The 14,636-nt window shown below is 31.9% G+C and overlaps 1 long non-coding RNA gene across 1 annotated transcript; it reads right to left on the minus strand.

The window, feature by feature from the left end:
• Nucleotides 1–11,750: 11,750 nt before the first annotated feature.
• Nucleotides 11,751–12,863, minus strand: LOC114537787. The gene is made up of 3 exons (XR_003688633.1): nt 12,775–12,863; nt 12,022–12,327; nt 11,751–11,938 (listed from the first exon to the last, which is right to left on the minus strand). It is a non-coding gene; the product is annotated as an uncharacterized LOC114537787 (long non-coding RNA).
• Nucleotides 12,864–14,636: the final 1,773 nt, after the last annotated feature.

Below are 14,636 nucleotides of genomic sequence, written 5' to 3' on the forward strand. Positions count from 1 at the left end.
ATAGAATATTCTAAAAGATTTTGGCACTAATTCTATAGAATATTCTATAGGATATTCTATGGAACATTCAATAGAAGATTCTATAGAAGATGCAATAGAAGATGCTATAGAAGATTCTATAGAAATCCTATAAGAAGATTCTATAGAAGATGCTATAGAAGATGCTATAGAATGCTATAGGATATGCTACATACAGTAGCATATTCTACAGAACATGCAATTGCAATATTACACATTAAGATTGCTATTCACTCTTCTGTGCAATATTACCAATATATTATGTCTAGCCATGAGAAACATCATGATGAAAATCACTTCAAGAATAAAAAGATATATATTAGAAATATTGGCATATATGTATCAGTACATGAAAAGTTGTGCAACATTGAATACTTTTGTTTGTAATGTATTTTGGTAATGTTAATTATTGTTTATTATTCTATATGTTGGATATTTTTAAAGTGTTTGTCTGACCAGTAGCTCAGTTCATTATTTTTCGCAGGACTTCTTTTTAGCATTTTCTTACCATTACTTGTCACACTTCAGATGCAGGACAACCATATCTTTTTGAAGTATACTCTACATTAAGGAATATGATTGAAAAATTATTTAAAAATGCAGGACTTGTCTTACCATGCTGTGAGTGATGAAATAGTATACAATACATATTTAGCTAACTGAAATAAGTTATCAGCTTACCACATATCTTATTGACTTTTTCCTTGTCAAGTTGTGGCTTGGCATCCTTCTCCTTTAATGCATTGGAGATCTTTCCTGTCATGGAGTGTGTGGACAGAACCTCCCGGCTCCACAATATACCCATAATATTGAGTACACAAAATCCTTTAAAATTAATTGCCTTTTCCTTTTAAAACCTTCTGTTGAGTCTTTGTTATTGAGACACTGGGACATAAGGGCACCTACAAATATAATTATACCATTTTGACCTTTGGTTTATAGTATGATGTTTGGACATAAGCAAATCTGCAAATTTAATAGTAAATGCAAAATTAAACACTTGAGACATTATATTCACTCTTAGAATGATATATTAAAAATTAAGTATTCTATATACAATATAAAGGGTATAGAGAATATTTGTTAATGGCCTGCACAAACATATAGGCTATAGCATATAACTACAAACACACTCACCACTTAATTCCAATACTTTAGCTTCACATGTTATTGTTGAAATTGTAGATGGGTCAATGGAACCTTTCAGAAATTTTCTGATGGCCTTGACACAATTTCTTTCTCACGATCCTAGTCTATAGTCATGTACCATTCACAAAATTATCCGAATCTTCTGATTCTTCTCACATAATCCAGAGCGTTTCACCAACCTTCTATACTCCTCATCGACAAATTCAAGTACTGCGTATTTTATGTTCAAATACGAAAGAAAAACTCGCTAAATTCTACCAGTATCAGTTATAAAACGTTGAACGAATGACAAAGACGCGCTCACAATTTGAAAATAATGCGTTATGCGTGTCAGTTACACAAGTCCCACATAACTTTGCGGCCTTGTTTGGGCAAAACGCCCGCCATCTAACCTGCGAACAGGCTTATTATGAAACAGATATGTCTAAAATACTTGTGATTGCGGAAAATTTTAACATTAAGATTTAAAAAGTATGTCGAGAGGACCTCACACAAAATACGAATATGATGCTATTCAACTTTTGTGTTTCTAGACAGATGAAAACAAACTTCTCGACCAATATCAATCGTGTACTAAAATTGCTATATTTTAAATTGCCTTAATTATTACATAAAGTCACATTCTGTATAACATTTTATAGATTATTGTGTACAGCATGTTCTATAGAATATATCATTCGTAATGTGAATGTATAGAATATTCTATAGGATCTGTAAATTCTATAGAATATGGCAATGGAATATGCTATAGGATAAGAAGTCCTATAGAATATTCTATAGGATCTGTAAATTCTATAGAATATGGCAATGGAATATTCTATAGGATAAGAAGTCCTATAGAATATTCTATAGGATTTAGAATATGCTATAGCATATTCTATAGGATTCTATAGAACATTTGAAATCAAATGGTGGTCTTATATTCTATTCTGTCTTTTGTCAGTGCCTGATGAGCATTCCTACTGATTTTTAAGTCTAGCAATTAAATCAAAATTCAAGAATTTATCATTCAAAATCTATCACCTCATATAAGGCAAAAATTGCAAATTTTTCAAAATTGTTTTTAAATTTTTTGAACAAAGTGAAATCCATTGCCGGTCTAATATTCCCTTCTACCTTTATCAGTGCCTGCTGATTATTCCTACTGATTGTTAAGTCTAGCAAATAAAAATTCAAGAATTTATCATTCAAAATCTATCACCTCATATAAGGCAAAAATTGAAAATTTTGCACAATTGTTTTCAAATTTTTTGAACTGAATGAAATCAAATGCTGGTCTAATATTCTATTCGGTCTTTTGTCAGTGCCTGCTGAGCATTCCTACTGATTTTTAAGTCTAGCAAATCAATATTCAAGAATTTATTAATCAAAATCTATCACCTCATATAAGGCTTTTGCACTATTGTTTTCAAATTTTTGAACTGAATGAAATTATTTGCTGGTTTAATATTCCCTTCTGTCTTTTGTCAGTGCCTGCTGAACATTCCTACTGATTGTTAAGTCTTGCAAATCAATCTTCAAGAATTATCATTCAAATCTATCACCTCATATAAGGCAAAAATGGCAAATTTTTCACAATTGTTTTCAAATTTTTGGAACTGAATGAAATCCATTGCTGGTCTAATATTCCCTTCTATCTTTTGTCAGTGCATGCTGAAAATTCCTACTGATTGTTAAGTCTAGCAAATTGCAATATTGTTTTCAAATTTTTTGAACTGAATGAAATCCATTGCTGGTCTAATATTCCCTTCCATTTTTTGTCAGTGCCTGCTGAACATTCCTACTGATTGTTAAGTCTAGCAAATCAATATTCAAGAATTTATCATTTAAAATCTATCACCTCATGTAAAGCAAAAATTGCTATTTTGCACAATTGTTTTTAAATTTTTTGAACTGAGTGAAAACAATTGCTTGCCTAATAATCCTTTCTATCTTTTGTGAGTAACTGCTGAACATTCCTACTGAATGTTAAGTCTAGGAAATCAATATTCATGAATTTATCATTAAAAATCTATCACCTCATATAAGGCAAATTTTGCACAATTGTTTTCAAATTTTTTGAACTGAATGAATTCATTTGCTGGTCTAATATTTCCTTCTATCTTTTGTCAGTGCCTGCTGAACATTCCTACTGATTGTTAAGTCTTGCAAATCAATATTCAAGAATTTATCATTCAAAATCTATCACCAAATATAAGGCAAATTTTGCAATATTTTCACAATTGTTTTCAAATTTTTTGAACTGAATGAAATCAAATGGTGGTCTTATATTCTATTCTATCTTTTGTCAGTGCCTGTTGAGCATTCCTACTGATTTTTAAGTCTAGCAAATCAAAATTCAAGAATTTATCATTCAAAATCTATCAACTCATATAAGGCAAAAATTGCAAATTTTTCACAATTGTTTTTAAATTTTTTGAACAAAGTGAAATCCATTGCCGGTCTAATATTCCTTCTACCTTTATCAGTGCCTGCTGATTATTCCTACTGATTGTTAAGTCAAATTGAAAATCATTGCAAATTGAAAATTGAAATCATGCAATTGCTGGTCTAATATTCCCTTCTATTTTTTGTCAGTGCCTGCTGAACATTCCTACTGATTTTTAAGTCTAGCAAATCAATATTCAAGAATTTATCATTCAAAATCTATCACCTTATGTAAAGCAAAAATTGAAAATTTTGCACAATTGTTTTTAATTTTTTTTGAACTGAGTGAAATCAATTGCTGGCCTAATATTCCTTTCTTTCTTTTGTCAGTGCCTGCTGAACATTCCTACTGAATGTTAAGTCTAGCAAATCAATATTTAGGAATTTATCAATCAAAATCTATCACGTCATATAAGGCAAATTTTGCAAATTTTTAACAATTGTTTTCAAATTTTTTGAACTGAATGAAATCAAATGGTGGTTTTATATTCTATTCTGTCTTTTGTCAGTGCCTGCTGAGCATTCCTACTGATTTTTAAGTCTAGCAAATCAAAATTCAAGAATTTATCATTCAAAATCTATCACCTCATATAAGGCAAAAATTGCAAATTTTTTACAATTGTTTTTAATTTTTTGAACAAAGTGAAATCCATTGCCGGTCTAATATTCCCTTCTACCTTTATCAGTGCCTGCTGATTATTCCTACTGATTGTTAAGTCTAGCAAATAAAAACAAATGTGAAACAAAATTATGTAAAACAAAAATTGAAAATTTTGCACAATTGTTTTTAATTTTTTTTGAACTGAGTGAAATCAATTGCTGGCCTAATATTCCTTTCTTTCTTTTGTCAGTGCCTGCTGAACATTCCTACTGAATGTTAAGTCAAGCAAATCAATATTCAGGAATTTATCAATCAAAATCTATCACCTCATTCAAGGCAAATTTTGCAAATTTTTCACAATTGTTTTCAAATTTTTTGAACTGAATGAAATCAAATGGTGGTCTTATATTCTATTCTGTTTTTTGTCAGTGCCTGATGAGCATTCCTACTGATTTTTAAGTCTAGCAATTAAATCAAAATTCAAGAATTTAGCATTCAAAATCTATCACCTCATATAAGGCAAAAATTGCAAATTTTTCACAATTGTTTTTAAATTTTTTGAACAAAGTGAAATCCATTGCCGGTCTAATATTCCCTTCTACCTTTATCAGTGCCTGCTGATTATTCCTACTGATTGTTAAGTCTAGCAAATAAAAATTCAAGAATTTATCATTCAAAATCTATCACCTCATATAAGGCAAAAATTGAAAATTTTGGACAATTGTTTTCAAATTTTTTGAACTGAATGAAATCAAATGCTGGTCTAATATTCTATTCGGTCTTTTGTCAGTGCCTGCTGAGCATTCCTACTGATTTTTAAGTCTAGCAAATCAATATTCAAGAATTTATTAATCAAAATCTATCACCTCATATAAGGCAAATTTTGCACTATTGTTTTCAAATTTTTGAACTGAATGAAATTATTTGCTGGTTTAATATTCCCTTCTGTCTTTTGTCAGTGCCTGCTGAACATTCCTACTGATTGTTAAGTCTTGCAAATCAATCTTCAAGAATTTATCATTCAAAATCTATCACCTCATATAAGGCAAAAATGGCAAATTTTTCACAATTGTTTTCAAATTTTTGGAACTGAATGAAATCCATTGCTGGTCTAATATTCCCTTCTATCTTTTGTCAGTGCATGCTGAAAATTCCTACTGATTGTTAAGTCTAGCAAATTGCAATGTTGTTTTCAAATTTTTTGAACTGAATGAAATCCATTGCTGGTCTAATATTCCCTTCCATTTTTTGTCAGTGCCTGCTGAACATTCCTACTGATTGTTAAGTCTAGCAAATCAATATTCAAGAATTTATCATTCAAAATCTATTACCTCATATAAGGCAAAAATTGAAAATTTTGCACAATTTTTTTTTTAAATTTTTTGAACTGAATGAAATCAAATTCTGGTCTAATATTCTATTCTGTCTTTTGTCAGTGCCTGCTGAGCATTCTTACTGATCTTTAAGTCTAGCAAATCAATATTCAAGAATTTATCATTTAAAATCTATCACCTCATGTAAAGCAAAAATTGCTATTTTGCACAATTGTTTTTAAATTTTTTGAACTGAGTGAAAACAATTGCTGGCCTAATAATCCTTTCTATCTTTTGTGAGTGCCTGCTGAACATTCCTACTGAATGTTAAGTCTAGGAAATCAATATTCATGAATTTATCATTAAAAATCTATCACGTCATATAAGGCAAATTTTGCACAATTGTTTTCAAATTTTTTGAACTGAATGAATTCATTTGCTGGTCTAATATTTCCTTCTATCTTTTGTCAGTGCCTGCTGAACATTCCTACTGATTGTTAAGTCTTGCAAATCAATATTCAAGAATTTATCATTCAAAATCTATCACCAAATATAAGGCAAATATTGCAAATTTTTCACAATTGTTTTCAAATTTTTTGAACTGAATGAAATTATTTGCTGGTCTAATATTCCCTTCTGTCTTTTGTCAGTGCCTGCTGAACATTCCTACTGATTGTTAAGTCTTGCAAATCAATATTCAAGAATTTATCATTCAAAATCTATCACCTCATATAAGGCAAAAATGGCAAATTTTTCACAATTGTTTTCAAATTTTTTGAACTGAAATAAATCCATTGCTGGTCTAATATTCCCTTCTATCTTTTGTCAGTGCATGCTGAAAATTCCTACTGATTGTTAAGTCTAGCAAATTGCAATGTTGTTTTCAAATTTTTTGAACTGAATGAAATCCATTGCTGGTCTAATATTCCCTTCCATTTTTTGTCAGTGCCTGCTGAACATTCCTACTGATTGTTAAGTCTAGCAAATCAATATTCAAGAATTTATCATTCAAAATCTATTACCTCATATAAGGCAAAAATTGAAAATTTTGCACAATTGTTTTTTTTTAAATTTTTTGAACTGAATGAAATCAAATTCTGGTCTAATATTCTATTCTGTCTTTTGTCAGTGCCTGCTGAGCATTCTTACTGATCTTTAAGTCTAGCAAATCAATATTCAAGAATTTATCATTTAAAATCTATCACCTCATGTAAAGCAAAAATTGCTATTTTGCACAATTGTTTTTAAATTTTTTGAACTGAGTGAAAACAATTGCTGGCCTAATAATCCTTTCTATCTTTTGTGAGTGCCTGCTGAACATTCCTACTGAATGTTAAGTCTAGGAAATCAATATTCATGAATTTATCATTAAAAATCTATAACCTCATATAAGGCAAATTTTGCACAATTGTTTTCAAATTTTTTGAACTGAATGAATTCATTTGCTGGTCTAATATTTCCTTCTATCTTTTGTCAGTGCCTGCTGAACATTCCTACTGATTGTTAAGTCTTGCAAATCAATATTCAAGAATTTATCATTCAAAATCTATCACCAAATATAAGGCAAATTTTGCAAATTTTTCACAATTGTTTTCAAATTTTTTGAACTGAATGAAATCAAATGGTGGTCTTATATTCTATTCTGTCTTTTGTCAGTGCCTGTTGAGCATTCCTACTGATTTTTAAGTCTAGCAAATCAAAATTCAAGAATTTATCATTCAAAATCTATCAACTCATATAAGGCAAAAATTGCAAATTTTTCACAATTGTTTTTAAATTTTTTGAACAAAGTGAAATCCATTGCCGGTCTAATATTCCCTTCTACCTTTATCAGTGCCTGCTGATTATTCCTACTGATTGTTAAGTCAAATTGAAAATCATTGCAAATTGAAAATTGAAATCATGCAATTGCTGGTCTAATATTCCCTTCTATTTTTTGTCAGTGCCTGCTGAACATTCCTACTGATTGTTAAGTCTAGCAAATCAATATTCAAGAATTTATCATTCAAAATCTATCACCTTATGTAAAGCAAAAATTGAAAATTTTGCACAATTGTTTTTAATTTTTTTGAACTGAGTGAAATCAATTGCTGGCCTAATATTCCTTTCTTTCTTTTGTCAGTGCCTGCTGAACATTCCTACTGAATGTTAAGTCTAGCAAATCAATATTCAGGAATTTATCAATCAAAATCTATCACGTCATATAAGGCAAATTTTGCAAATTTTTAACAATTGTTTTCAAATTTTTTGAACTGAATGAAATCAAATGGTGGTTTTATATTCTATTCTGTCTTTTGTCAGTGCCTGCTGAGCATTCCTACTGATTTTTAAGTCTAGCAAATCAAAATTCAAGAATTTATCATTCAAAATCTATCACCTCATATAAGGCAAAAATTGCAAATTTTTTACAATTGTTTTTAATTTTTTGAACAAAGTGAAACCCATTGCCGGTCTAATATTCCCTTCTACCTTTATCAGTGCCTGCTGATTATTCCTACTGATTGTTAAGTCTAGCAAATAAAAATTCAAGAATTTATCATTCAAAATCTATCACCTCATATAAGGCAAAAATTGAAAATTTTGCACAATTGTTTTCAAATTTTTTGAACTGAATGAAATCAAATGCTGGTCTAATATTCTATTCGGTCTTTTGTCAGTGCCTGCTGAGCATTCCTACTGATTTTTAAGTCTAGCAAATCAATATTCAAGAATTTATCAATCAAAATCTATCACCTCATATAAGGCAAATTTTGCACTATTGTTTTCAAATTTTTGAACTGAATGAAATCATTTGCTGGTCTAATATTCCCTTCTGTCTTTTGTCAGTGCCTGCTGAACATTCCTACTGATTGTTAAGTCTTGCAAATCAATATTCAAGAATTTATCATTCAAAATCTATCACCTCATATAAGGCAAAAATGCCAAACTTTTCACAATTGTTTTCAAATTTTTTGAACTGAATGAAATCCATTGCTGGTCTAATATTCCCTTCTATCTTTTGTCAGTGCATGCTGAAAATTCCTACTGATTGTTAAGTCTAGCAAATTGCAATATTGTTTCAAATTTTTTGAACTGAATGAAATCCATTGCTGGTCTAATATTCCCTTCCATTTTGTAGTGCCTGCTGAAACATTCCTACTGATTGTTAAGTCTAGCAAATCAATATTCAAGAATTTATCATTCAAAATCTATGACCTCATATAAGGCAAAAATTGAAAATTTTGCACAATTGTTTTCAAATTTTTTGAACTGAATGAAATCAAATTCTGGTCTAATATTCTATTCTGTCTTTTGTCAGTGCCTGCTGAGCATTCCTACTGATTTTTAAGTCTAGCAAATCAATATTCAAGAATTTATCATTTAAAATCTATCACCTCATGTAAAGCAAAAATTGCTATTTTGCACAATTGTTTTTAAATTTTTGAGCTGAGTGAAAACAATTGCTGACCTAATAATCCTTTCTATCTTTTGTGAGTGCCTGCTGAACATTCCTACTGAATGTTAAGTCTAGGAAATCAATATTCATGAATTTATCATTAAAAATCTATCACCTCATATAAGGCAAATTTTGCACAATTGTTTTCAAATTTTTTGAACTGAATGAATTCATTTGCTGGTCTAATATTCCCTTCTATCTTTTTTCAGTGCCGGCTGAACATTCCTACTGATTGTTAAGTCTAGCAAATTGCAATATTGTTTTCAAATTTTTTTAACTGAATGAAATTCATTGCTGGTCTAATATTCCCTTCCATTTTTTGTCAGTGCCTGCTGAACATTCCTACTGATTGTTAAGTCTAGCAAATCAATATTCAAGAATTTATCATTCAAAATCTATGACCTCATATAAGGCAAAAATTGAAAATTTCGCACAATTGTTTTCAAATTTTTTGAACTGAATGAAATCAAATGCTGGTCTAATATTCTATTCTAACTTTTGTGAGTGCCTGCTGAGCATTCCTACTGATTTTTAAGTCTAGCAAATCAATATTCAAGAATTTATCATTCAAAATCTATCACCTCATGTAAAGCAAAAATTGCTATTTTGCACAATTGTTTTTAAATTTTTTGAACTGAGTGAAATCAATTGCTGGCCTAATATTCCATTCTATCTTTTGTCAGTGCCTGCTGAACATTCCTACTGAATGTTAAGTCTAGGAAATTGATATTCAAGAATTTATCATTCAAAATCTATCACCTCATATAAGGCAAATTTTGCACAATTGTTTTCAAATTTTTTGAACTGAATGCAATCATTTGCTGGTCTAAAATTCCCTTCTATCTTTTGTCAGTGCCTGCTAAACATTCCTGCTGATTGTTAAGTCTTGCAAATCAATATTCAAGAATTTATCATTCAAAATCTATCACCTGATAAGGCAAAAATTGCAAATTTTTTACAATTGTTTTCAAATTTTTTGAACTGAAGGAAATCCATTGCTGGTCTAATATTCCCTTCTATTTTTTGCAAGTGCCTGCTGAACATTCCTACTGATTGTTAAGTATATCAAATCAATATTCAAGAATTTATCACTCAAAATCTATCACCTCATATAAGGCAAAAATTGCAAATTTTTCACAATTGTTTTCAAATTTTTTGAACTGAATGAAATCAATTGCTGGTTTAATATTCCCTTTTATCTTTTGTCAGTGCCTGCTGAACATTCCTACTGATTGTTAAGTCTGGCAAATTGCAATATTGTTTTCACATCGCCAAAAAAAAAGTGACATTCGGTGGTTGGGCAATAATTAATTCGGCTCAGAATTTAGAAACAAGATGGTGGAAATTACTGCAAAAGTATGACTGTAATGGATAAATCGCGATTTAAATATGATTTCATGGTTTAAACTCTCTAATATCACTTTTCAACGACCATATACCATGCAGCAGACGTACGTTATACGGCTGCCAGCCGTGAATATGATTTCATGCTGCAAATTCTCTAATGTCACCATTCAACCACCATATACCATACAGCAGACGTACGTTATACGGCTACCAGCCGTGAATATGATTTCATGCTGCAAACTCTCTAATATCACCATTCATACTCCATATACCATACAGCGGACGTACGTTATACGGCTGCCAGCCGTGAATATGATTTCATGCTGCAAACTCTCTAATATCACCATTCAACCACCATATACCGTACAGCCGACGTACGTTATACGGCTGCCAGCCGTGAATATGATTTCATGCTGCAAACTCTCTAATATCACCATTCAACCACTATATTCCATACAGCAGACGTACGTTATACGGCTGCCAGCCGTGAATATGATTTCATGCTGCAAACTCTCTAATATCACCATTCAACCACCATATACCATACAGCAGACGTACGTTATACGGCTGCCAGCCGTGAATATGATTTCATGCTGCAAACTCTCTAATATCACATTCAACACCATATACCATACAGCGACGTACGTTATACGGCTGCCAGCCGTGAATATGATTTCATGCTGCAAACTCTCTAATATCACCATTCAACCACCATATACCATACAGCAGACGTACGTTATACGGCTGCCAGCCGTGAATATGATTTCATGCTGCAAACTCTCTAATATCACCATTCAACCACTATATACCATACAGCAGACGTACGTTATACGGCTGCCAGCCGTGAATATGATTTCATGCTGCAAACTCTCTAATATCACCATTCAACCACCATATACCATACAGCAGACGTACGTTATACGGCTGCCAGCCGTGAATATGATTTCATGCTGCAAACTTTCTAATATCAGCATTCATACACCATATACCATACAGCGGACGTACGTTATACGGCTGCCAGCCGTGAATATGATTTCATGCTGCAAACTATGTAATATCACCATTCATACACCATATACCATACAGCGGACGTACGTTATACGGCTGCCAGCCGTGAATATGATTTCATGGTGCAAACTCTCTAATATCACCATTCAACCACCATATACCATACAGCGGACGTACGTTATACGGCTGCCAGCCGTGAATATGATTTCATGCTGCAAACTCTCTATATCAGCATTCAACCACCATATACCATACAGCGGACGTACGTTATACGGCTGCCAGCCGTGAATATGATTTCATGCTGCAAACTATGTAATATCAGCATTTATACACCATGTACCATACAGCATAGGTATATGTTATAGAGCTACATGCAGTGTTTTAAATATTATAGTTATAATATTAATGGTGTTTTGTTATGGTTGCATTAAAGGCTTTTTCAAGAACAATATCGACAACAATATACCACCACTACACACCCAATGGTTTATTTATTACATATATTTTGCATAACAGAAAGGATAGGATTAAAGAAATATGACATTATTTGAAAATTTCTCTTTGCTTGTATCTTCAAACTGCAATAGGTGAACAATCTGAGGAAGATTGCACAGTCCACACTACAATTACTAAGAATGCCTGTGGATAAAAATAAAATCATTAAAATACTTCTCAACATTTATTGACACATATATGTCAATAACATATATACATGCAAGTACCATAGCTTTTATTTTGCATATGCATGGTTCTTGCATGACGAAGTATGCTACAAGTATCTCTACTTCCATGATCAGTTCTATAGTGAACATTTCTGTTCTGATATCATCCTAAGCCTTTTTGTTTTCTCTGGGCTTTTTGATAAGGAGTTGTGCTATCAACTTCACTGATCCTCTCGTCTAATCCTTCATCCTCTATTTCAGAAAATATAATTTGCTCATGTATCTCATCATCATTACTTTCTTGTAAAAACCTTGTAGGCTGAGCAACCTTCTCCATTTCTGTGAGACCATCATGATGATGAATGACTACAGGAACAGAAGGCTTGAATTAGGCAACTTTTTTTACACATATCAGCAAATATCACTTAGATGGTACATATTTGATATAATTTGACCTACAGTTTCTGCAGTCCTTACCTATAAATCATTGCAAAGTTGCATAATTCATATAAACCATTGATATAAAGAAACCAAAATAAATATGTACCCCATACTAGTTATATCATCAAGCCAGATGCCTAACAAAATTGCCTTACTTTGAAAAATTAAAGAAAAATACCACAATAAAACTGTTAAAAACTGTTATAAGAGTAAACTCTTTCCAATTGACTCACTCATAGCCCAAAGAAACATTATTAGAATCTTGTAATTGTAAAAGATGGCGTCGTTTATTCCAGAATTAAATTCATAACAAATAAAAATATTCGCATTTTCCAGCAGAATCTCATGTACTTCTAAAGTTCAGTATCTTACCACTTCATTCTTTAAAATTATAAACGTAATTTTTCGTTTAACTTCAGATTTAGGTAAAGAATTTCTGTAGAAACTATAATTGGCAGAACTCAACGTACAAACAGACGTACGTTACACGGCTGACAGCCCGTCCGTTTGGGGTGTTTTTTACCGGCTAATAGCCGTATGGAAACAGACGAAACGGGTGAATATTGAGCATGTGGTACCATACAGTCAGCGGTACACTCTTCAAACTCATTAAAAATACACCAAAACACAAAAGAGCGCCAAAGTTTAAACGCTTTATTGGCTTTGCTTGGGTAAATTTGCAAAATTACGACCTGAATTTTCATCGGGATTTACATATATAAATATATAATGTGTAGTCTTGATATTCAAGTCCAAAAAGAACTTAAAAATCTATGTTCCCCACCTTCTGTTGGATATGTTCTAGAGCAGAGAAGTGGATATCCTCTGTTAAAGATTAGTGTTTCCAACAAGACATTACTGCAATGGAGAGGAATAAAGAAGCGAATTCCGAGCGTCTCATTCCTACAAATCTATCGCTTAGGTGCTCACGATCTTCCTTTTGAAATTAAGGAAGATGCCCCTAGACTAGAGGAAAGATTTCGAGTTCTATCTAGCGGAGTTGAAAATCAATGTAAAGGCACTGCTGGCTACACCAGAGAAAAGTTTCTTCAAAAAGTTAAAATTATATATGTGTATGGCGATGAATTGGTGAATGTTAGTAACCTGAGCAAACGAGTGTTAGAAGCAGAGCAGGAGAATTTAAACTTGAAAGAGAAACTGAAGGAAGTGGATGAAAGATGTGAGGAATTGCTTGCAGAGCTAATAGTTGAAAAGCAAAAACTGAAAAAAGAACAAGAAACACATAACATAGCGCTGGAAACTCTAGCCAATGAAAATAAAGAACTGAGGAGTTACATCGACTATCTTGAAAGCCTTGAAGGTTATAGCCATGCATGCAGTGTTTGTGATGAGGAACTAAATAACAGTGGAAAGAGCCTGTCTGAGGTAGGCAAGAGACAAAAGATTCGAAACTGCTTTCAACAAGGGTGGAAAGGGCACTTTGGTTTGTAGAAAGCTTTAGTGTGAAATTACATTCATTGTCACTTGTTGACAATGATGGTAAGCCACAACAAATCGATTTTGCAAAATGGGAAAAAAGAAGTCAATTTTTAGTGAATTGAGTAATGAGGATCAAGATAAAATTCGAGGTGTGCTTTTTATTATGGACAGGTTTTCTGTCATTGATGCTGCCTACCATGAATTTTCAATGAGTGTACATGGCATGGAGAGGAGTTATTTAGTACGACAATGTAGGAGCGACCTTAATAAGCTCATACATATAACAAGGACACCAGGAGAACAACCTGGTGTTCAAATGAGTTTCAAAGAAGAACTTCATTATCAGCTGAAAAAGGTTAGCCAGGTTATATTCATCTATTGAGCTGCATGTATTAATTACCTTATAATCAAACACCTTACAAGGTCTCACAAAAATATTCCTATCAACAACCCTCTGTTTTCAAATTATACATCTGTCTTTAAATTTATAAACTAAATATCCTCATGCAGTTGGATGTAATTAATCCATGCAACAAATATTATTAGGACTATTATAATTGTAGAGCATTAATGTCATATAGTTACTATCATGATATATAGACTTGTCATTAAAATGTTATTCTTGAATTGTATAATAACAGAAAATGGATGAAGGATCAATTAATAATGATGGAGAAAAAGTAAAGATAAGTGGAGATGGCGCTAAGATGTCAAGGATTGCAATTATGTAGGGCACATTGTGGCTTAATGGGATTAATAGGAGAAATATGGCTGGGAAAGATGTCAGTCATGCA

This window comes from Dendronephthya gigantea, unplaced genomic scaffold, assembly GCF_004324835.1.
Source record: "Dendronephthya gigantea isolate DGI-Jeju-01 unplaced genomic scaffold, DenGig_1.0 000164F, whole genome shotgun sequence".
Classification (NCBI taxonomy): Eukaryota; Metazoa; Cnidaria; class Anthozoa; order Malacalcyonacea; family Nephtheidae; genus Dendronephthya; species Dendronephthya gigantea.